This window comes from Trachypithecus francoisi, unplaced genomic scaffold, assembly GCF_009764315.1.
Source record: "Trachypithecus francoisi isolate TF-2019V2 unplaced genomic scaffold, Tfra_2.0 Contig01474, whole genome shotgun sequence".
Taxonomy (NCBI): domain Eukaryota; kingdom Metazoa; phylum Chordata; class Mammalia; order Primates; family Cercopithecidae; genus Trachypithecus; species Trachypithecus francoisi.
The window spans coordinates 3931125-3955501 of NW_022681435.1; the positions used below are offsets into that span (position 1 = coordinate 3931125).

A 24377-nucleotide genomic window follows, 5' to 3' on the forward strand; every position below is an offset into this window, starting at 1 on the left:
AGCCCAAGAGGACAGAACACTGCGGCCCCCCCCATCAGCCCAGCCCAAGAGGACAGAACACCTCTGCCCCCTCCCCATCATCAGCCCAGCCCAAGAGGACAGAACACTGCGCCCCCCCCCCCCCCCATCATCAGCCCAGCCCAAGAGGACAGAACACCTCTGCCCCCCCATCATCAGCCCAGCCCAAGAGGACAGAACACTGCGCCCCCCCCATCATCAGCCCAGCCCAAGAGGACAGAACACTGCGCCCCCCCATCATCAGCCCAGCCCAAGAGGACAGAACACCTCTGCCCCCCTCCCCATCATCAGCCCAGCCCAAGAGGACAGAACACTGCGCCCCCCCCCCCCTGCATCAGCCCAGCCCAAGAGGACAGAATACCTCTGCCCCCCTCCCCATCATCAGCCAGCCCAAGAGGACAGAACACCTCTGCCCCCCCCATCAGCCCAGCCCAAGAGGACAGAACACTGCTTGCCCCCCCATCACCCCAACCCAAGGGGACAAAACAGTGCTGCCCCCCCCATCAGCCCAGCCCAAGAGGACAGAACACTGCTGCTCCCGGGGCTGTAGCGGGTCTACAAGTTCCCTCCTCCTACGGCCCCTTGTCTTAGCGGACTTGGGAGGCTCGGAGGCTCCAGCCCTGTCTTACTGCTGTTTGCAGGTCCAGAAATCTTGGCACATGACAGTCGCCTGATAAATTGCCTTGAATTCATTAAGTGGAACACAATATGGTGTGCTGTGGCACCTGATGGCCAGCCTGGAGGAAGGGGTACTTTTTTCTCATTGTCATGGAGGTACCATTGGCTCTTCAAGCATCTCTCCCAGGCATCCAGGAGAGGTGCTTATTTGTCATTCTCACAAAGGCTCTTTGTGGACCAGCACAAGATGCCTGCCTAGGGGTTGGATGAAAAGTGAGCATAGAGAGAGGAGGTTAAGGGAAGCAAGCTCAAGACTGGGCTCAGAGAAAAGAATCTGGGGGAGTCCGTGGGGTGGCAGGCAGGGAACCGTCTCCGTTTGATGCTGATGTTTGTGCAGAATGACTACTTTATACTCTGCAGAAGGAGCACACTCTCTTCTTGTGGTAGGTCCCAGAAACTTCTACTTGGGGGTACATGAGGCCCGGCTGGGACTGGGCACAGAAGGTCATGGCTCTGCACCTGACCCTCACCTTAGGGGTCAGGACAGAGCCAAGGACATGAGGGATGGGTTAGGGAGGACACAGGCACCATGGAGTGCCTTGGCCATCCTTCTGTAGAGGAGAGGTACAGGTGGTGAGGCAGGCACCAGGCAGCCGCGGACAGTGTCAGGAACCGAGGCAGATCCAGGAAACAGAGGCCAAAACAGCAGCAGGAGCCTCAGGCTCAGCAGACCACTGACTCTTCTGGATGTCTTTCAGACATTCTGTGGTGGGGCAGGGACGAGTCCTTGGTGTTTGGCCATGGTGAAGGGTGCAGTAGGGGTAGGCGAGTCGTGCTTTCTTAACATGCGTGTAAGGAAGGGAGGTAGTGAGTTTCAGCAGCTCGTGTTTCTTGAGCACTTGCCCTGTGCCAGGTGTGGTTTGAACTATTTACATGAGAGTTCATTGTGTCCTCCAAGCAAAGTCCTATGCATAGGCACTATTGTTCTTTTCCTTTTGCAGTTCAAGAAACGGAGGCAAGAAAGGTTTAGTAAGTTGTGGAGCTAGGTATTGAGCCAGGGCCTAACTTCTTGATAGAAGTTAGTTAGAGGCTGTTACTCGAGCGCTCACAGGTTGGCTGGCAATGTGTTTGGAACCCAATGTAATGTCATCAGATTCTGCCTAAATTTTGTGAAGTGGGGATTTCCATTTGATAGGTAAGAAAATTGAGCGGTTATCATCAGCCCAAGATGAAACAAGGGTATACGGAGTGGTGGGACCCATGAGGTTCAGATTTCTGTGACTTCTGATGCTATGCTCAGTGATAGATCAATACTCTTCTTACGGATAAAAGTTCGAGAATTGAGTGGGACTAGATGACTATTAGGGTTCCTCCAAAACCCTGAGATTTCATTTTTGGGGGCGGCACCTTTTTGTGTTAGCAGATTTAAAGAGCTGGCCATTGTATTTGATGGTAGCTGTGTAAGCTTTTTGAATTGGAGAATCATCAACTATCGTTAGATTTAGAATAGGCATATTTGGCTAAGTAAGATCTTAAAGTTTTTCTTTTAAGCTTAGGATAGCCTTTCAAATTTCAAACTGTTCTTTTTCAGTAAGCTCAAGACATTTAACCTTTTGTCATAGACTTAAAGCAGTCATGAAATAGGGTCATTTTAATGCAGCTTTAAAAATCTAACTCCCCTCCCTTTTTCTCCTTAATTATGATCAGTGGCTTCATTTGAGGTTACCTAGGATGCATTTGAGACTCTAAAGCTGCTTTCTTAAAACTTAGCAACGTTGGCTGAGACAAACCAACTATAGAATCTCATGCTTTCATGGAGAAGTTTGCAAGACATTCATGCACAGCTATTCATTGTGTGTGATGAGCCATTGGCATCGAACCTGCTTGGGCTGCTATCAGTTTTTCTTTTGGGAGCTGGTGACTTGAAATTTAAAACACACATGGGCTCAAGGGTATTGGGGAACATGGCAGAAAGTCCTTCTGCTGCCTAGTGATTGAGAGTGATAGGGACCTAACTCTGTGGAAGGACAGCTCTTTGACACAGTTCACCTCAGTCCCCTTTACCTAGGTTTAAGTTGTTAACATTTTGCTGTATTTGCTCCATCTCTTTTTTCCCTGAAGTATTCAGAAGTGAATCACAGACATCATGCGTTTAGTCCCTAAATACTTCAGCCCAAACCTCTAAAAAACAAGAACATATTTCTATGTAACTGTAGTACTGTTCTCACAAAATTAAGACTAATTGCCTAATGGACTCTATTACCTGATCCATTATCTGAATTTCCCCAGCTGACCCTAACATGCCTTTTACAGCTGAACTGTTTAAACCAGAATTCAATTGAGAATTCTGTATTGCATTTAATTGGTAGGTCTATTAAGATTCTCTTAAGCTAGAATAGTGATAAAAGCTTTTTACTCTTGGTCTCTTTGCAAGCTGGGGACCCCCAGCCAGCAACACCTCACCTGGGTCTCACTCTACCATGCTGGGGTACCCCAACTCACCTGTGTTATAGCTTGTACCCATGTTCGGTGGTTCCTGAGTTCTTGCATGGCACCCAAGAAGAATGAGGTTATGCTGGACATTGAAGGGTGAGGAGGGCAGGGTGGAATTTTACTGAGCAATGGAATAGCTCTCCGTGGAGAGGGGCTGCAGTCAGGTGCTTCTCTCCTTCCCATGTGGCTGGGCCTAGGGCTTTTTATGGGCTCAGAATAGGTGAGGGGCAGGCTGCAGGTAGTATTGGAAAAGATAATATTTGATTTATTAAAAGGCATTATTCAGAAAGAGTCAGTCTGGAAAGGTGGGCAAACAGGAACAGAAGTTCTTACTTTGAGTCGTGGGTTTCATCCAGGACCAGCAGTCCAGTCTTTCAGCCTTCAGGCTGTTTTTGGTTCAAAGGTGCGGTTTCACCAGGGACCTGCCCCTATCTGCCAAGGCGTTTGGCTGCTTCCTGTCACTGTCAATAGTCCCTTCCCTTCAGTGACTTGTAGGAGGCTTGTTTCACTTCCCACATTCCATCGTGTCCTGGTGGCATCACCAATGAATGAAGGTGTTCTTTTCCCCGTGTTTCTTGTACGTACTGTATATCAGAAGTTGAACTAAAGGCTTGATCAAATTTGAGGCAGGAATGGGTGAGGCTGCATGCAACTGGAGGGACACAATGACTGGTTCTGCCATAATCAGTGATTAAAATTGATCCCCGGGTTAATGTGGGGGCAGTCTCATCCCTCCACTGTCAAAAATTAACATTTTTCCCCCCCAGGTGACCAGCAAGTCATGAGGGAGGGGATGTTTTGGCACTATATACATGCAAATTTTAAATATTGATTTACTTTACTTCCAAAGGATTGGAAATTTTGTTTTTTTCTTTCTTTGCCCTTCTTTGAAAACGTTGTACAAAGTAAATCTCCTCCTTTTCCTGATGGAGAAACCTCGGAAAGAGGCTGAACATACGTTGAAGTCCCTTTGCTCAACTGTAAGCCCTTCAGGATCAGAGAGCAGACCAAAGTTTGCAGACACTTGGTCCCTGTGGACCAGGCTGAATCCACACATGTGTTTATTTGGCCTGTGGAACACTAAAACAAACAAATACAAATCCTGAGCCAACATTTGGGAGATCCCATATTATAATACAAATCCAGGTTTGTATTATACTACAAAAGTCTTGGTAATCTAGCCACACTGGGCCTGCATCTGCGTGAGTCTGCATGGCTAGAGGTGTGTGCTGGGCACGCCCATTAGGTGGGACTGCGCCCTTTTGGCCACCAGGGACCGCACACCTCCTGTTGTTTTCATGCAGCTGGTTTCCCTTGCTGACACATGACCGTGTGAGGTCCCTCAAGGTACAGGCTGGCATTTGGACTTGTCCTCTGCGCTGTTTCTTCATTAGTATTTAGAGCTGACTTCTCCTCTTCCTCCCCCATTGAGGAGCAGCACCTTACTCTATGCAGACTCTGTCTGTGATTGGCAGGCTCTTTGCGGAGCTACATTTCCCTCCAGAGGCCTTGCTGAGCAGCCTTTGCTGTCTAGGGCATTGCTGAGAATCACAACATCAACACTCATGGCCCTTGGGCCAAAAAGTGTTTGTCTTAAAATCCTTGCACCAAATAGCTTGTTCATTTACTCCTGTGAGACCCCAAGAGGATCTGCCTCTTAGGCTGTTTGTTCTAGTTGTATTCCTTCTCACCCGGCAAACCGAAATGACATTAAAGGATAGTAACTCTCTCCCTCAAATATAGATAAAAACCTCTTTATTCCCTAACAACCACGCAACTGTTTACATTTTTGTGTTTACTGCCTAGTCTTTGCATGAATGCATGCAACATCCTTTAAAAATATTTCAATCCTAGCCTCCACGCCACCCAGCCCACCAGGTTTCCCAGAGGGAAGCACTGGAAATGGCAGATGGGTAAATGCACAGGGCTGGCAAGTTTCCATTCTGCGAGAGGCTTGCTGTGCTCATATAGCCAGCGCCACAATAATGGATCTTTCTAATGATCTGGAATCACTGAGCAAAGACTGTGCCATGTTCAGTATACACTAAGTGAGCATGCAGGGAATATATCATCAGTTTACAAACATTTCTACATAAGCTTTTCTCTCTCCCACTCCAGTTTTGGTAAATAAAAGGGCAAACTAGACTTTGTCTCTCTCTCTCACTCTCCCCCTGTCTCCCTCCCTCTCCGTCCCTCTGTCCCTGTCCCTTTCTCCTCCCTTCCTCCCTCATTCTGTCTTCCTCTCTCCCTCCCTCCCTCCCTCCCTCCCTCCCTCCCTTTCTTCCTTCCTTCCTTCCTTCCTTCCTTCCTTCCTTCCTTCCTTCTTTTCCCCCCTCATCTGTCTCCCCCCTACCCTTTTTTATGAGACAGGAGTCTTGCTCTGTTGCACAGGTTAGAGTACAGTGGTGCAATCATAGCTCACTGTAACCTCAAACTCCTGAGCTCAAGCAGTCCTCCTGCCTCAGCCTCCCCAGTAGCTGGGAGTACAGGCACACTCCCATGCCCAGCTAATTTTTATAGAGGTGTTGTCTTGCTGTGTTGCCCAGGCAGGTCTCAAACTCCTAAACTCAAGTGACCCTCCCACTTTGGCCTCTCAAAGAGCTGGAATTGCAGGTGCAAACCACTGTGCCTAGCGAGACAGGTCACTTTTCTGTACCATTCTCTGATGTTGTGAGACTAGTGAGAGTCCCTCCTGCGGGACCTTGTCCCTGGCTCCTGATGCATAGATATTTGCTGTTACCAAAGACACCTCTGCTTTACCAAATGTTTTGTCAGAGTGGAAGGAAAACTGTAAGACTTCCTGCCCTCATTTTCTTCAGTCTAGAATGATGCTGGGGTCACTGAGTCTGTAGGGCAGAGAATCTGATGTGTTTTTTAGGAAGCGGAAGGTGTCTGACACAGTAGATGTTTGATAAATTTTGTTAATCTGGTCAGAGTGGAGCCTGAGAAAATTAAAAAATTAAAAAGCTGCTGAGTAGTGCCGGGGTCGCATTTTGACATAAATACAAAGGCACCAAAAGGGCCAAAAATATGAGGCCAGTCCTAGGGCTGGTGAAGTTTGGATCCCCTGCCTGACATTGTGTCCTGAGCCCGTGGCCCCTTCCTGCGCCTCTCCCCCAGCCGCCGGCCCCTCCTCAGTCCTTCCTCTCCTTTATCCTCTGCTGTCTTTGCCTGTGCCCTGACTCTGGAGTCTTTGTCTTAATGCATTCTGTTTGTCTCACAGTCTTCCTCTGTTTTCCTTTTCTTGCGGGGAGGAAGGGTAGAAAGAGTGTAAGAAGCTAAAGTATGCGGAAGGGAAGGTTGCCAACTGGAGATGAGTCAGAAATGAAAGCAGTGCTGAATGTGTAAGACAATGAGGAAAATATTTATTTTACAAAAATTGAACTACCAACCAAGCCTTCAGGAACACAGCCAGAAGGTGCTATGTAAGGAGAGGTGTGCATTAGGATGCTGGAGCGTGGCTGCCGGCGTCCCCACCCCAGGAGGAAGGGACTCGTTTCTCAGAACCCTGTTAATGGTTCTCCCCATTGTAGACAGTGACGACTGGCTCTCCACCTCATCCTCAGTGGGTGCAGCCTTGGGGAGGCCGTGAGGCTGGTGATCTTGGGACCAACTATGCATCTGCGTTGTTGAAGGTAACAATGTCCCTTTTACCCGAAAGTCATGCTTTTAAAAATACACAGTCTTGAATCCATCTGGGAAACATCTTTGGATCTCCAGACTGTTGTCTTTCTCAGATACGTATCACCTATGCTGTATTACTTCATTTTCTAAGAAACATTGTCATCGACTTTATAAAATTATTGAATAATTCTATTTGGGGGAGAAGCCTGGAAGCTAAGATTTTAGAGGTTGTTTATAAGTTAAGTGAACTGGCAAATTCTTAAATGGTAAATAAAACCTTTCCCTACATGCTGTAGGTAGTTATCTAAATCAGGGCCTACCAAGCCTTTTTATTTATTTTCCTATAAAAAGCCAGATACTAAGTGACTGAGGCTTTGCAGGACTTATGGTCTCTGACATAGCACTAAAGCAGCCTTGGGCAATATATAAACAAATGGGCCTGTCTGTGAACCGATGGTCCATGGGTTGCAGCTTGCCAGCCTCTGATGTTGTAAGCCATTGATTTTCTACAACATATATATTTAGAACTGGGAGTGTCAGTGTTATTTTGTCATGATTTCCAGATTAAATTCTTTCATAGAGCTGCTGGTTGGTCAATGACAGACTAATTCTGCTAGTATTGACTTCCTGGGCCAGGGAATGGGGTTCCTAGATAGTGCAGTACCTTTTTATTTATTTTCTTTTCCATTCAAGGGCAACATGCTTAAAATACAGCATATGAAGCTTTTGGATATCTACTGTAAATTTTAAGGTCTAAAAATGAATGCAATTGTAAAATGTTTTTGCCTTAGAGAAAATACTCTCACTGCTTTGTGTTATGAATACATGAAAGATAATGATGAATTAAATGCATACAAGCAGATGCAGACATAATTTAAATTAGTGTATTGCAGTTAAAATATTGCCCATTTTCCCTATGAAATATTCATTAGACTTATGACCTTAGTGTAAGTAATGTTTAATAAGGAATCTGCAATGTGTAACTCCTCTGTAAATTATTAAAAGGATTGGCATTCCTACTGTATAATATCAACACAAGGGATAGAAAATATGCCTGGATTCTTAATGAATGTGTGCTAACATTCCTTCTGGCATAGGAATGTGTAGTAAATACACTTCAAGGGTTGTTTGCATTTTTATCCTTCATTGTTATAGGCACATTATTGTGTGTCTCCTGTTGAAGAACTGATTGATCATTGTTTTAAGCTTCTGTGACTTTTAGATGCTTAAAACTAGGCATTCATGGTAAGAAAGTAGAGAAACATTTGGAAGAAATACTGCGTTTCAAGTTTGGGAGTGGCTGGTAGAAAAATCAAACTAGGCTAGTCTTACAGCTTTATCACAGTTTTGGTTTTTTTCCTAGTAGGAAAATGATAGTATTGGTTGTATATTATCTCAAAGCATTCTCTCTCTCTGACACTGACTCGAGTCACGTGGGAGTTCATTGAGAACAGCAATTTTAACTTGGTTAGGTGATTTTAAACATTATTTAGCAACTCTGGAAAATAAAAGAGAAATTTTCAAATATTCTTCTTCCAGGGTGGTGTACTGGCTCTCTGGAGTGTGATTTCATCTTCTCTTTTTATTACATATGTAGTCAAACCATCATGTTCTTGAAATGAGACTTCATCCACTAGAGGGGCCATATAATTCAGCATCTTTTGTTTGTCCTTACATAGTTTCTTGGCCTGGAATGTCAAAATATCAGAAACTTTTCTTTCTCTGGAATCATCTGTCTCCGCAATGGCCTCGCCATCTGTACAGGTATCCAAGCTAGGGACCCAAGAGTCGTCCTTGACTCTCTCATCCTTGCGGCTGCTGTGTCTGGCTTTCAGTGTTTGTGTAGAGCAGGGATCTCCAACTCCTGTGGCGTGTTAAGAGGTGGGCCACACAACAGGAGGTGAGCCGTGGGAGGGCGGGCAAAGCCTCCTCTGTATTTAGAGCCGCTCCCCATCTTTCGCATTGCTGCGTGAGCTCCGCTTCCTGTCAGATCAGGCACTGGCATTAGATTCTCATAGGAGCATGAACCCTATTGTGGAACTTCTCGTGTGAGGGATCTAGGTTGCACGCTCCTTATGAGAATCTAATGCCTGATAATCTGTCACTGTCTCCCATCACCCCCAGATGGGACCATCTAGTTGCAGGAAAACAAGCTCATGCTCCCACTGATTCTATATTATGATGAGTTGTATAATTATTTCATTATCTATTACAATGTAATAATAATAGAAATAAAATACCATAAATGTAATGCCCTTGAATCATCTCCAGACCATCCACCCCACTCCCCCAAACCCCGAACCAGCCTGGAGAAAAACTGTCTTCCACAAACCAGTCCCTGGTGCCAAAAAGGTTGGGGACCGCTGGTGTAGAGGACTCCTCAAGCAGTGTCCATATCTGCCTTGTTCTCTCTATCCCTCCGCCTAGGTATAGAATTCTATCTCTAAGACACAGACAGACCATGTTCCTGCCCAGGCAAACACTTCAGTGATTGTGCATTTCCCTGGGTGAATGGGGGCACAGGGGTCTTTGTGACACCCTGCAATGCATCCCTCTCTGAGCCGCCGTGTGCTCCTCCTCCTCTGTGCCTTGCCGGTGCCCAGAACTGCTCCCTTCTCCCCCTTTGTACAACTGCCTTGCTCTCGTCCTTTCTCAGGTCGGTGCTGCTGATCTGTGTGTGTGACCCAGGTGCAGAGTCCTTGGCTCTGTGCCTGGCCCTGTGCAGGTCTCTGTGGTTACACTTAACACATGGTGCTAAGATTCTCCCCGACAGGCCTTCAGTGCCCAAGGGCCAGAACCATGTCCTGCTGTAGTCCCACATCGGCCCAGGGGCACTGAGCTGAGTACTGCTCCCTACCCCCTTTCTGTGCTTGGCCGACTCAAGCGCCCGTTCTTCCGCCCCTCCTTGGCTCGGCCACCCCACTCCTTGGCTGAATCTCTCCTCCTTTTGTGCTTGTTCTCCAGGTGACTTATTCAGGCCTATATTTTCATTACCCTCGCATTTCATTAATTTTCTTATTTATTTTATTCTGTAGGTTTAAGACATTCTTTAAAACATGCAGGTTCTGAATTTTAATAATATAAAAGTCCTCTATGAGTGCTCATCACATTACTTTTCTGTCCTCCCTACATTAAAGTTAGCGCTGATGCCTTTATGTTTAAGGAAAGCCTCCCCCAGAGGGGCTCTGCCCATGTCAGTTCATTCCAGGGTAGGTGTGCAGCCTCGGTCACCTGAAGGCCTCTTCCTGCTCTGGTTCTATCGAGGAGTATTGGGGGGGTTACAGCACCCTCTGGTGGCCATATTGTCAGGTGCATTTTTGTTCTAGCCAAATAAAATGATACACAAATCGAATAGTCGATTGGAGTTCTTTTTCAGAGGACACTGTTAATTCACATTTTCTGTGTTTTAGCACGTATTTAAGCCAGTCTCAAATAGTGACACTTATGCAGAGGAGAGAATGATTTTACTTTAAGCATAGCTGGTTTTAAAGTAGATAATACATAGTGTTAAACTTTATTTCCCCGTTATTTCTTTTCTGTCAGAGAATTTCTTAAACTTGTAGAATCATTCAGATAAAATGCCAGTCACTAAAAAGGAATAATTAATTGGTAGTGGAAAAAATTAAATTCTTCAAATGAAGAGTACTGTATTCGTTTCAATATGGTCCCATAGACAGAATGTTTGGGATTCATTTTTTGTTTTAAATGTTTATGAATCAGAACTTCACTCTTCCAGGTTTCTTTAAGAAAGGAATTTATCTATCTATGAATTAATTAGCAGGGTCTCTCTGCTAATTAAGACTGGAGTGCAGTGGTGCAGCTGTAGCTCACTACATCCTTGAACTCCTGGACTCAGGCAACCTTCCCACTTTAGACTCCCAAATAGCTAGGACCACAGGTGCATGCAACCATGCCCAGATTTTTTTTAACTTTTTTTGTAGATACAGGGATCTTGCTGTATTGCCCAGGCTGGTCTTGAACTCCTCAAGGCCTCAAGCAATCCTCCTGCCTTGGCCTAAGAAAGGAATTCCTCTTGTAGAAAAATATTGTTATATAAATAGTTGTCTATATCCATGCTATTTATGGGAACAGCTAAGGTTCATCTCAAAAGTATTTGTATTTGGCTTTGAAATAAAAAGAAATTTCCCTTTTCATAGGGTTCTGAGATTGTAGGAAATTGTAGTATTACAAAAGAGTTAGTGGAACAATCTGTGATGTGAAAGAGACTCAGAAGAGGCTAGAGAGGTCTTTAACACTTTTTTTTTCCTTGTATTGTCATCCCTTCTCTATAGCTAACTTTGTAGATGCTTGTAAATAGCCTTGTTTTTCAGACTGATGATCGTGACCCTCAGAGAACCACAGCAGCAGCAATTTTTAGTTTAAATTTTTTAAAATGCAAGGTTGGGTGATTTTCTCTCTGGATGCTTGAGTTTTGTTTTTGATAAAAATTCTACCAGGGTCAGGGGAAAGAGTCCATTAAGTCTTGGTGCAAGAAATCTGGGCAGATTGCCTAAGTAGATACGTGCAGCAAAGAACTGAAAACAGAGTAGGGGGTGCTGAACATACCCACAGAGGAAAATGGGGTGGGGAATGTATCTGCTCATTTTGTAATAAAGTCCTTCCTTTCCTTTAACATCTCTTAATGCTACAAATACTAACAAAAACCATGCATGTTTTCAGTGGGACAGAAAATGAGGGAGGCACTTAGGGAGAAAAAGTGTCAGTTGAGATGATGTTAAAGTTTATTTTCTTTGCAGTTGCAGACATTAAGATTTATTCTCAGGGCTGTTAGGACAGTTCCTACAGCTCTCTCTGGTGACCTAGACATTGATACTTTTTTTTTTTTTTTTGAGGTGGAGTCTTGCTCTGTCTCCCAGGCTGGAGTGCAGTGGTGCATTCTCGACTCACTGCAGCCTCCACCTCCCGGGTTCAAGAAATTCTCCTGTCTCAGCCTCTGAAGTAGCTGGGACTACAGGCGCCTGCCACCACACCCAGCTAATTTTTGTATTTTTGGCAGAGATGGGGTTTCACCATGTTGCCCAGGCTGGTCTCAAACTCCACCTCAAGTGATCCGCCCACCTCAGCCTCCCAAAGTGCTGGGATTACAGGCATGAGCCACCGCACCTGGCCTGTGCCTGTAATGTTCTGTGCACTATGCAGGGAGGTCCTGGCTGCTCAGAGCTTAAATTCTGCATTCCTTTAAGTGTTTGGCCAACTGCAGGGGAAGCCACCTTGAAAGATACTCCCTCTTCTCCTTCACCACTGGGTCCCCTGGCATAGGAGACCTGGCTCGAGGAGGCTTCTTCCTAGTAACCTGGGTTGTCACTGGGACCACATCTTCCCATAGGAGTAATGCTCCAGGTTGGATGGGAGAAGCATCTAACAGCAGTAACTTCAGCACACCCTGAGAATGACCCTTATGGCAGACATACCTGACAGCAGTCACTAAAGAAATGAGGGTTGCCACGTGGAGGTTGCTGGGAGGAAGGTGCAAGTGACGGTACTGTATAAGCTGTATGCTTTTTACAAGCAGTTGAAGTTCTGCTGTCCAGCCCGGTGCCACGGGGCCACCCTGTAAGTAAGTTCCTCCAAATAAACCCTGGGCCTTGTTTGTTAGCTCTGGGTCTCTTCTTTGGCCTCTTCAACTTGCTGCTGTCTCTGTTGAAGTTAATATGGGTCTGGCACAACACAGGGGTAGACAGTTACCAGTACTGTGCCAGCTGTCTTTGCTACAAACATTTGCCCAGAGAGTGGCGTGTGTGCTGGTTCTTGAGCTGTACGTTCATAGGCCATATCCTCTTTCAACCTGCTTCATGGCTAGGTAGAACGAACACTCGCCCGGGCCCTGCGCCAGCTGCTCACCTGCAACACCTCCTCCTTGGAGATAGGCTTTCATGTTGCATCTTACCGAGCTGATTGAGTATTCACTTCCAAGCTCCATGCTGCACGCACGGGTCTGTAAATAGCTTGTTCCTGTGCTTGTGGGTGTCATTTCAGATCGCTTCATCAGATTTCAGTTACCCAAGTTTTATTTGGTTCACCATAAGTTTGCAAAAAAACACTTTTTGTTATCCTGAACATTGCAGGTAGAAACATGATTAATTTTGAATTATTTTCGTTTAACTTCTACCCTCTATCCTATTTACAACCTATTTTGTTCATTTTAAATTCTGCTGTTAAAAGACTTCTAAGGCCGGGCGCGGTGGCTCATTCCTGTAATCCCAGCACTTTGGGAGGCCGAGGCGGGCGAAACACGAGGTCAGGAGATTGAGACCATCCTGACTAACGTGGTGAAACCCCGTCTTTACTAAAAATACAAAAAATTAGCCAGGCATGGTGGTGGGCGCCTGTAGTTCCAGCTACTCAGGAGGCTGAGGCAGGAGAATGGTGTGAACCCGGGAGGCGGAGGTTGCAGTGAGCCGAGATCGTGCCCCATTACTTAAAGGAAGCGGTCTTGTGTTTTGTGGCCTTAAGGATGTCATCTGTTGGTAGGAGGGAATGAGGGTGTCCTGGTAGGGGTGTCTGGCTTCAGTGTCACCATTCTTTTAGGAATTGCCATGTTGTGGGGTCACGTCTTGTAGGAAGAATGTTCTGAAGTCATGGGATTCTCTACCCTCCTCTCCTCTTGGTTTCCACCAGCAGCCTGCTTGGTGCGGTTCTGAAGTGGATAAGAGATGGTTTTGGATGAGCCTCACTGGAGGCACTGCTGAGATTACCCAGAGGCCTTGCCAGGCACCTGGAGTCAGTCATGCCAGGCACTAGCATCAATCACTCTTAGGAGGTAGATAATAACCCCTACCTCCTAAGCCATCCCTGGAATGGTGGCTTGGAGAAGTTTTCCAGAGAAACTGAGTCAGTTCATAAAGTTTCTGTAAAGGATTAAGCACGATGTAGTCCAGAAATGTTAGTTCATGAAGTCTTGGTTTTTGGGTTCAAGAAAGTGTTCTCCTGTCTGGGCGTGGTGGTTCACACTTGTAATCCCAGCCCTTTGGGAGGCCGAGGAGGGCGGATCACATGGTCAGGAGATCCAGATCATCCTGATTAGCACAATGAAACCCTGTGTCTACTAAAAATACAAAAAAAATTAGCCGGGCGTGGTGGCGGGCGCCTGTAGTCCCAGCTACTCAGGAGGTTGAGGCAGGAGAATGGCGTGAACCCAGGAGGCGGAGCTTACGGTGAGCAGAGATCGCACCACCGCACTCCAGTCTGGGTGACAGAGTGAGACTCCGTCTCAAACAAAAAAAAAAAGAAAGTGTTCTTCTAAGCACTGCTCACCCTTTTTCCCAAACAGGACCTAACCCTGTAAGGGAGAGCGAATTAGGCCATTTGTTTACAGTTTCATCAGCACCAGGCATGCACGGCATCAGTCATGGTCCTTGCTCTCAAGGCACTGTACTTGTAGCAGCAGGATGGTGCAAATGTGCAGCTGAACAGCTGGCACAGGTTCCTGGTTAGCATTTAGTGCTACAGGAATGACAGGGAGGCCTTAATTGTGATGGGACCGTGGGAGCTGGACTACCCCAGACTGTGGCTCACTTCTCTGTAAGCTTTTGGTAGGGAGCTTGGAATTACCACCATTAGTAGAAACAGATTTCAAAGGGAATTACACCTGTTCCGTATGAAACACTTTAAAACTACCAATGTCCACACGTCTTAAGTTTTTAAAATAGAAGCTTAAAGCAGTTTCATTTCATCAACCCCAAATTGGAGAAGCTGTGAATGACCAGATTGATGAATGTCTTAAAATGTATGTATATTGTATAAAGTGTAAAAACAGACAAGCAGGAACATACTGCCAGTTTCTATCACAGCTACCCTTAAACTATCGCTGTAGGGCAATTAAGTGGGTACAACCTCTCGCCATTTGGAAATATGTATCAAAATGACAGATGCCTGGTCGGGCATGGTGGCTCATTCCTGTAATCCCAATACTTTGGGAGGCCTAGGCAGGTGGATCACCTGAGGTCAGGAGTTTGAGACCAGCCTGGCCAACGTAGTGAAACCCCATCTCTACTAAAAATACAAAATTAGCCAGGTGTGGTGGTGCATGCCTGTAATCCCAGCTACTCGGGAGGCTGAGGCAGGAGAATTGCTTGAACCCGAGAGGCAGAGGTTGCAGTGAGCCAAGATCATCCCATTGCACTCCAGGCTGGGCAAAAAGAGTAAAACTCTGCCTCAGAAAGTAATAACAAATAAAGAAATAAAAAGTAAAAAATAAAATGATGAATGTCTGTACTCGTAGACCTAGCACTCCCAGTTCTACCAGTTCATGCAGCAGATACATATGCACACGCATACAGAGAAGGATACATATGCACACGTGTACAGAGAAAGATACATACACACACGTACAGAGAAGGATGCACAAGAACACGCATTCCCTAGTTGACGGAGTCACAGGAGATTAGAAACAACAGAAAAGGGTGCATTAAACAACAGTTTGAACCACCTGTGTTGAGACATCAGCATCCCTTCTCCTTCTCTCCCACCCTGCCTCTGCCCTCTGCAGGTTTTATTCTCAGCCTGGTTTTCTCCATTGGATGTCAGCCCTAGGCTGGCATTTGCAGCAGAGAGATGGTGGCTCCTGCAGAGCTTACAGCCTGTATGTTATTGGACTGTGTTGAGTTACCCCTGATGTGAGCAGGAGAATGGGATGTTCTGTAAACTGGCCTCTAGCCCATCATGAATTCGTATTTTTTTTATAATGTGTGAGTCACACTCCCTTCTGTCTTCATTTCCTTTTCACACTCCCAGCAGGTCATTCTCTCTATTCTGATTGGCATTTTATAGATGAAGCAGCAGAGGCTGAGACCTACTGTATTTTGAGACACTGTAGCTTCATATGGCATAATTAAATCATAGTCATCAATCACTCTTAGGAGGTAGGGTTTATTATTGGCATTTTCCAGATAAGAAGAATGGAGGATGAGAAAGGTTAGGCATCTTGCTTAAGTCACAGCAGACTTAAGTGCCAGAGTTGGAGCTGCATTCCGGTGTGCTTGCATAGTCTCTCTTCTCACGCTCACTGCACGCCAGTCACCTGGTATGCTGAGGCCCTGCCTCCAGGCCTTCCGATTCAGCTAGTCTGCAGCCCTGGCATTTCCAGCTCCCCAGGTGACTGGAATGAAAGCCAGAGCTGGGAGCCACTGGTCTACACCACCAGTAAATGATCGGGTTCTCTCTTGATCATTTCATTAAGAATCTTGGTTTTCTGCTTTCAGTCTGAGAACTCTTGTTCATGCTCTCAGGCATGACTTCATGCAGGAAAGTGATCTTTGAAATTAATAGGTGCTTGGAAAGCCTTTAAGCAACAGGCAGTGGACAAGGCCACTCAGTAGGAAGGGCCGGGCACGAAGCCTAGTGCACAGGCTTTTGAAGACCCCTCCGAGGGTCTTCAAAAAAACAATAGGTTTCCTTTGTCTCTGTGGCTTCCAGACCTTGTTGGCCAGTAATTGTCTGCTTCAAATGAGCTGGCTCTAGAGGGGCCTGGAGAACCCAGAAAAACTTTGTGACAACCTGACAAGTTTATTTTAATCTTCTGGGCATTGGCTTTCTGCACTTATTGCTCACTGAATCACTGAACCAGGCAGGTGGGGGACTGGAGGGCAGGGAATGGGTAAGAAGGGCAGCCTTTGGAAGGAAAATCAGCAGAGGGTGGGGACGGGGAAAGAAGGAGTAAGAAGGGAAACCCTTTTCTTAGGTTCTTATAAATCAGAAGAGCAATAAAGAAAAAATTTAAATCTAAAAAATACATGACTAGGATTTAAATCCAGTATGCTTCATTACGTATAAACCTTTGACTTAATATTTTCTGTAGTAGATGAAAATAGGACTTTTTTTGTTTCCCTTCTCTTCACATGTATTGAGATTTTTTTGTGTGTTCTGCATACGTTTTAAGATTAATTATGAAAATCAAATTACCAGACACTTGAAATAGAAATATAAAATTAGTAATATTCAAAGATGATTAAATGCACGATTTCCTTTTCTCATAAAAAAAAGAAGCAGATGGAACCGGTATTCTGAAAGCAAATATGGAAATCACATTAAAAATCAGAAAATCCTCACCACTGCCCCCCACCCCCATGTGCATTTCATTTATCTTTGGTCTGAGTTCAAGGGAGAGAGAATATGAATGTGCTGCTAGCTCAGGGAGCTTCAGTTCTTGCTTTCTAAAGAGCTGGGCATGTGCTTGAGTCCATATTATGTCTTGTTTGCATTTTTCGCGACTTTGCCTCCATTGAATCCAGGGAAAACTTCGTGGTAGGGATGTGAGATGTATTTTGAGGGCTGAAAGAAAGGAGTGTTGATCCAAGGCAGGACAGTGTTCAGAATGTGGGAGCAAAGAGTCCTGGCAAGGGAATGTGCGGCCAGGGCCTCTGTTCAGTGACAGTGCAGCTGAGACCGGGACCTGTGCCTGGCGCCCAGGCCAACCCGCAGGACGGTCCTCCAGCACCGCACTTCTCCTTTCACTAGACAGCTCTTCATTAGCCTACTGGAGGAAAAAAACAGAGATGAGTGAAAATGTGCACACGGAACGCAGGGCTCAAAGGGACCCTAGCACCAGTGGTTCTCAACCCTGTCCTGGCATTAGCATCACCTGGGAGCTCCAGAAACATATGGCTGCCAAGACTTGGTCCAGAGCAAATGACTTCCTTGGCCTGGGGTGAGATGTGGGTGGCCAGGGTCAGGAACCACTGAGTGGGTCCACCTCTGCAGACTGGGAAACTGAGAATCTGGGAGGCTGCTTGTTCCCTCAAGGACCTGAAGTGACGTGGGGAGGCAGGACTAGGCTTCGGGCTCCTGACTCTGTCCTAGCCTGTATTCCAGTGTGCCCTGGGGCGCGTCCAGTTTGAATCTGGCCCTGGTGCACTTTGAAGCCCTGTGTTACTCTGGTCCCACAGCCCCTGCCCTTGACTTTCCATATAACAGCATTATTGGTGGCCAGGGCTTTGCAGTAACCTACCTGCGTCCAACATTGTTTTTGAATAATGGAAGCTAAGCAGATGCATATTAATGTCTGCATTATGGAGAAGACTGTCTCTTCACAAGTAATCTGTGGTTATTCGTCTTGAAAGTGGGTTAATTCATTGTCTTTCTAATGAAAGTGATTGCATGGCCTAATAGTCTTTCATTCGGTCTGTCTGGCAAGATGGAAGCTCGGAGTGGCTTCTCAGCTCCGGTTGAGCGAGCTCGGAGTGGCTTCTCGGCTCCTGTTGAGTGAGCTCCGAATGGAGTCTCGGCTCCTGTTAAGTGAGCTCCGCGTGGAGTCTCGGCTCCGGTTGAGTGAGCTCGGAGTGGAGTCTGGGCTCCTGTTGAGTGAGCTCGGGGTGGAGTCTCGGCTCCGGTTGAGTGAGCTCGGGGTGGAGTCTGGGCTCCGGTTGAGTGAGCTCGGGGTGGAGTCTGGGCTCCTGTTGGGTGAGCTCGGGGTGGAGTCTCGGCTCCGGTTGGGTGAGCTCGGGGTGGAGTCTCGGCTCCGGTTGGGTGAGCTCGGGGTGGAGTCTCGGCTCCGGTTGGGTGAGCTCGGGGTGGAGTCTCGGCTCCGGTTGGGTGAGCTCGGAGTGGATTCTCACCTCCGGTTGAGTGAGCTCGGGGTGGAGTCTCGGCTCCGGTTGAGTGAGCTAGGGGTGGATTCTCACCTCCGGTTGAGTGAGCTCGGAGTGGATTCTCAGCTCCGGTTGAGTGCTGCTTTCCTGCATCAGAGATCTTCTCTCCCAGGCCGCTTTGTCACGAGCAGGATTCTGAACCAAGACCTTTTCTTCACCTGTCTCAGGTGCCCTCACCGTGAGCTTTGCAATCCCCTGACAGCTCAGAAAGACTTTGTCCTCATCCAATATCTGGTGAACAGCTGACACCTCCTGGGAATCTTTAAAATTGTTCTCTGAAGAAACCATTCTGCCACGGGTGCCTATTTTTAGACTTTATAAAGCCCACGTCAGATCATCGCTGCCTTTCTTTCTGTCTGCTAAGCCTGCTGTTTGAAAGGCAGCAACAGGATCTTTTGTGTTTAAAAGTTCAGCCCCATCTGGTGCATTCCCCACTTGAACTCCATAGCCCTGGTGTGCTCTGGGGTACATCTCTTCCAAAACCCAAACCACAGGTAGTGACCTTTACACCCCAGGAGTTGACATAATACACCTGGAGGAAGAAAATAACTTACAGACAATGAGCCTAGAGTATAAATGGCTGTGTTTTAAAACCTTCGATTTGCTTTGGGCGTATTTAGCCTGTACGGCTAGACTGGTGTGAGTTTTGGGCTCTCTAGGGGGCTGTCCAAGTTCAGAATAAGTGCATCTGCTGGCGTCTAGCTTAAGGAGTTAGCAGCCCTCAAGTCCAATAACGAACGTGTAAATCAGAATTCAGGTGTGTTGAGGTGGGGCTTTGCACACATCCTGGTCAGCCCGGGGTGATTTCCTCTCTGGCCAGCAGTTTTGGCTTTTTTCTTTACATGAACTCGTCTGTTGTAACTAATGTTCACTGAGTGACTTCAGAGGTAGTGATAGCTCATAGTGAAGCCTGTGGCCCACAGCGGTGGTGGGCACACCTCGATCCCTCCGCCTTTCCTCCATTCCCACCTTTCTCTCCTTACTTCATCCCTTCCTCTTTCCACACTGGGCCATCCAGCAGAAGTCAAGTATCTTTTATTTCTTATCTTTATTGAATGAGAGTTTTACGATTCATGTTATTAAATTTAAAGTAGGTAAATGGAATCTCTTATGTGGAATTCTCTAAAAAAGAATTAAAACTCCAGTAAAAGCAAACCAAGTATTCCAAATCATTTTTAGGGAAAAAAGATGTAATTAGAAAAGACTGGAGAGGGTTTGCAAACTATTAACATTATGTTAGGGTGGTAGGAGTATAAATTATATTTGCTTTTTCTGAATTTCTAAATTTTCTTCAATTAACGTATTGTTTAAAGTATCAAATATGTAGAAAAAAGAGCATGCATGCCTGTTGATCTAGCAAACACACTTCATTCAAAGGAACTCTTCCTAAGGAAGTATTGAAGTTATATTTTATCCTTATGTATCCAAAGAGAGTATGCGTCTAATATCCTAAAGAATTAGCTCTTAAGATGAAGCATTGCTTATAATGAAAAAGTCGAAGCACCCTAAATTAGCTTAATAATGGTTTATCTTTATAATGGAATAGTATAAAGCTATTAGAAATGATGTTGCAGATAAGTATTTAATGTTATGGAAACATTTTATAACATAGAATGAAAAGTAAGTTGTAGATTGGTTTGTATAATTTGATCTCATCTTTTTATAGGAAACACATAATGCAGAAATATAGATGAAGGTCTGAAAGGGTATTAATGCCCTAATGTGTTAGTAACATTACCTCAGAGAAGCGGGCTCATGAGCGTTTTCTTTTCTTGTAAGTAAATATATATATGGGTTCATGTGTCTGTATATAGGTTATGTATATACACTTTTGAAGAACCTGTATTGCATTTACTACTGGAAGGGTTTATTTTAGATTTAGATATTAAAGTTACCTCTTTGAGTGAGAACCTATGATTTATACTTCTTAGTTTACCTTTTACCTCCATTATTTAAATCCATCTTTTTCTACCTTCAAATAGAAGATGTAACAGTGATAAAAAGGCTGGGTATGGTGGCTTACACCTAAAATCCCAGCACTTTAGGAGGCCAGGGGTTCGAGACTATCCTGAACATAGTGAGTGACATAGTGAGACCCCATACCTACAAAAAATTTTAAAAGGTTAGCGAGGCGTAGTGGTGTGTGCCTGTAGCCCCAGCTACTCAGGAAGCTAAGGCGGGAGGATTGCTTGAGCCTGGGAGGTCAAGGCTGCAGTGAGTCGTGAATACACCACTGCACTTCAGCCTGGGTGGCAGACAGAGTGAGACTCTGTCTCTAAAAATGTAATATTTTAAGAAAGAAAAAACAAAAACTAGTGATAAAAAGAACTTAAACTGATTTTTAAGTGGACTATTGATAATTATAATGGCTGAAATTTTTAATTGCCATTTGTATCAATGAATAACCCCACTGTCACTACATTTTCTGGTGTGTTTGGTGTGTCTGGTTCCTATAGGAGAGACAGTAATGTGATTTGACATGGTGTATTGCTGATTAGAAGCCTAATCTCTGTAATGGGAAGCTCAGTAATGAAGCTTGTTCAGAACTGTGTTACAGTCAGTTAACGAAGCTCTGAGATCAAGGGCCTGGCTTTTGGTGGCCTCTACTTCAGAATCCAGACGTTTGTTTCTATTTGGGTTTTGCAGCTAAGTTCCCTGGACTCAGGTGACCTGCAGGTTGGCTCTGCTGTAATAGGTAAATTGCTAAAAAAAAGACATTGGCCTTGATATGTACAACTTAACATTTTATCGGCGACATAGTCTTATTACAGAACAATCACATTAAGCTAGAACTTGGTGTATAAGCAGCATATATACTCCTACCACCTTCAGTGTATAACCAAAGTGCTCAATTGCATGCACAGATAACAGGCATATAATTGGTTATTTCAGAAAAGTTATACCTGGTGGGCAGTGAGAGGTGAGCCCTGATCTGAGAAACCCCAGTGCTTCAAGGGGAAGCAATCTGGGAAACTCCAATGTTGGGATTGGGGTTCAATCTGGGAAACCCCAGTGCTGACAGGGTACATGGTACAAGCTTAATAAAAACTTGCTTAATGTCACACCTGTAATCCCAGCACTTTGGGAGGCTGAGGCAGCTGTATTACTTGAGTTCAGGAGTTTGAGACCAGTCTGGGTAACACGGTGAAACCCCGTCTCTACAAAAAATACAGAAATTAGCCTGGTGTGGCAGCATGCACCTGTAGTCCCAGCTGCTCAGGAGGCTGAGGTGGGAGAATGGCTTGAGCATGAGAATTGGAGGTTGCAGTGAGCTGAGATCGCACCATTGCACTCCAGCCTGAGCTACAGAAAATAATAATAATTTTTAAAAACTTAATGATGATAGCATTTGAGTTGGCTTTTCAATCCTGGTCTCCTAAATATGTGAGCCTGGACCATTAAACTGTGTGACAAGGAGCTGTCATCTTAACATACAGACATTAAATGCACTGTTCAAGATCAGAAATGATTTCTTGGTTCTGAGGCACTATTGACTGTGTGTAAGGTGCCATCGTTAATTTGGTAACAAGGGGAGACAGTGGCAGGGAAGTTCCTGTTGCCTGTCTTGTGATAGGCTTGCTGATTTCTCAAAGGTTAAGATATTAAATTGTCTTAATCAAAGAGGGTGTTTAAGGGCATCGTTAGGGTTAGTTCTCAGGTCTCCTGACTCCTAGCTTCTCTAGTTTAGTGATTCGTGTTTGCCTTTTGACAGTTTACCACTCATTTTAATGGTTTTTACTAGCTCTCTTGACATACTTTTCACTGCTTACATGGTTGGTTTCCTACCTAGCTGAACACAAGCATCAGTGCCTTCTGCTGCGTCAGCTGGTGGTGATGCAGCTCACAGGTACTTGTCTCTTTCTCCCAGGGGAGTTCAGCAACCATCTATTTGATGTTGAAAGGCACTGTACCAGGAGATGAAGAACACGGAGTTCTAGGCCTCCAGGAATTTATCATCACTTGCTAATTTGAGCTGAGCTTGGCACTTGAACATGGGCCATAGATTTCCAGATTTCCAGATGTGAAAAGAGAGAGAGAGATCCTTTAATGTATATAGACTTGTCTTTCTGCCTGCTTGCTTCACTTCTTATCATTTTAAATTGATATTTAAATTTAAAATATTTAAATATCAATTGATATCCTGGTTTGATGTGATCATGTTCCAACACAGCACAATAACCTGTATGGTTTTGGGCATGCACCTGTGGCAGTTGCAAAGGTTTTTACAGTGAGGTGGCTAAGAGGAGAGAGTAAGGCCAGTGTATAGGGTGTGGATGAGATCAGATGTGAGACTGTATTTCTTGATTTAAGTCATTTTATTTAGGAGCTATTTCTTTGGAATATTTTATATATGAGAATGTACTTCTGATTGGAAGGCAGAAGGTACTGAAATTTACCTTTTGAATTATTCTGATATAAAATTAAACTAAATACCAATCATATACTTAATTTCACAGACTTGCAAATAATATACTGGGGTAATGGAAGTAAGAGACAGGACCTTCTATGTAGCATGAAGTTCTGTGATAATTCCTATCTTCCTTTGTACCTAAAAGAGGCGTCCTCTCCTGTCATACTGCAAACAGATGCCACTACTATGTGTAGACACATTTGCCAGCTGTGGCACAGCTGGTCACCCAGGCCTCATCACAGCTGCCTGTAAAACCCAGATTTATTCTCTTCCCCCTAGATCTTCTTTAGAAATTACTGGTATCATTTTAGGGAGTATCCTAGTGACACCACTTAAATAATGAATTCTCCAATTTCTTCTTTTTCCACAGCCTTCACGTCATCTGGTAAATATTCCCCTCAGGTTGGCATCTGCTTCTGAGACCCTGCTGGACGTAGATGTATTAACCAGGGATGGATGAAGGTCTTGGAAGATTGACGTGATTAGGAACATTTCTTCCAATATCTCCTGTTCATTGTTTTTGACCTCCCTGATTTCCAATATATTCTCTACTCCAGCCACACAGAACAGCTTGCCTGAGCTCAGCTAAGTCTTGCTCACCAGTCAGGGACCAGCTCAAAGGCTGTCCCTTTTTTGATTTATTTCCTGGGTCTTCACCTGGCCTCTTCCCTGCACTCAGTGGAGATGCCTGCCCCATGCTTTTCAGTAGCGTTGGCTCTTAGCTGTTCCGTTCTGGGGAGGGATTGGTTCTTTGTTTTCCTTTTCTCCATGTGTGTTGTGAATTTCATTCTTTGTCACTGTATCACGTGAGGTGGGTAGGGAAGAGAACTTTTACGCTCTGCGCTGTCGTTAGTGGCCTGATTAAGAGTCTATGGGAAAAAGTGAAGGTTGGAAAGAAGATCTTGTGGGGAAGAATGAGAGTGGTCCTTGAGCAGCCAGACTAAGCCGTCAGAAAGTTAATGTAATAAAGCAGGAATTCTAATGGGCTGCCTGCTACAGCGGAGATGGAAGGTGGTGTAGGGCTCCTGACTGTAAAATGCAGGAGCCACCAGCAGATGGTGATGCGACTTCTCGGCCCAGGTGGGACTCTGCATCTCCCCCTCCCATGGACAGTCACTTGATAAGTGTTGTGCCGGTCACCCATGCCCTGGTCGTTCTTATCGTATCGAAGAATGGTAATATAAGTATGCTGTGAATTTCCATTGTAAGAAATAATTGCCTTTTACAAGGAAGCATTCAAGAAAAAGACCTTTTGGCTCAATCAAGCCTTTCTTTTCCTCAACACTCTTGGCTCTTAAAAGGGGCCTTGAAGTGAGAATTTACATGGAACTTTAAACAGAAGAAATTGGCCTCCCTAACCTGTTGGGAGACATTAGTTTAAAAAAAAATGAGAGTAAAGAGGAAAATATTTTGCTTTTGGGTATGCACTGGATCCATTTTTAAAGTGAGAGAAGGTGAAAGGGGTGACTGGTTGATTTAGGATAATACTTTTAGAGCCACAGGCAACTGTGAAAGGCGAGGAGATGTAAAAAGGGCCAAAGCACATTGATTGCAGGACCTGTGGTCCCAAGAAGCACGTGAAGGAGGTTTCAAGGCTGTTTCTAGAA

At 45.2% G+C, this 24377-nt stretch overlaps 1 protein-coding gene across 3 annotated transcripts in view; it reads left to right on the plus strand.

Annotated features, from left to right (window-relative positions):
• Positions 1–24377, plus strand: part of NEDD4L (NEDD4 like E3 ubiquitin protein ligase) — a 369947-nt gene that overhangs the window by 135333 nt on the left and 210237 nt on the right. The window lies entirely within an intron of this gene.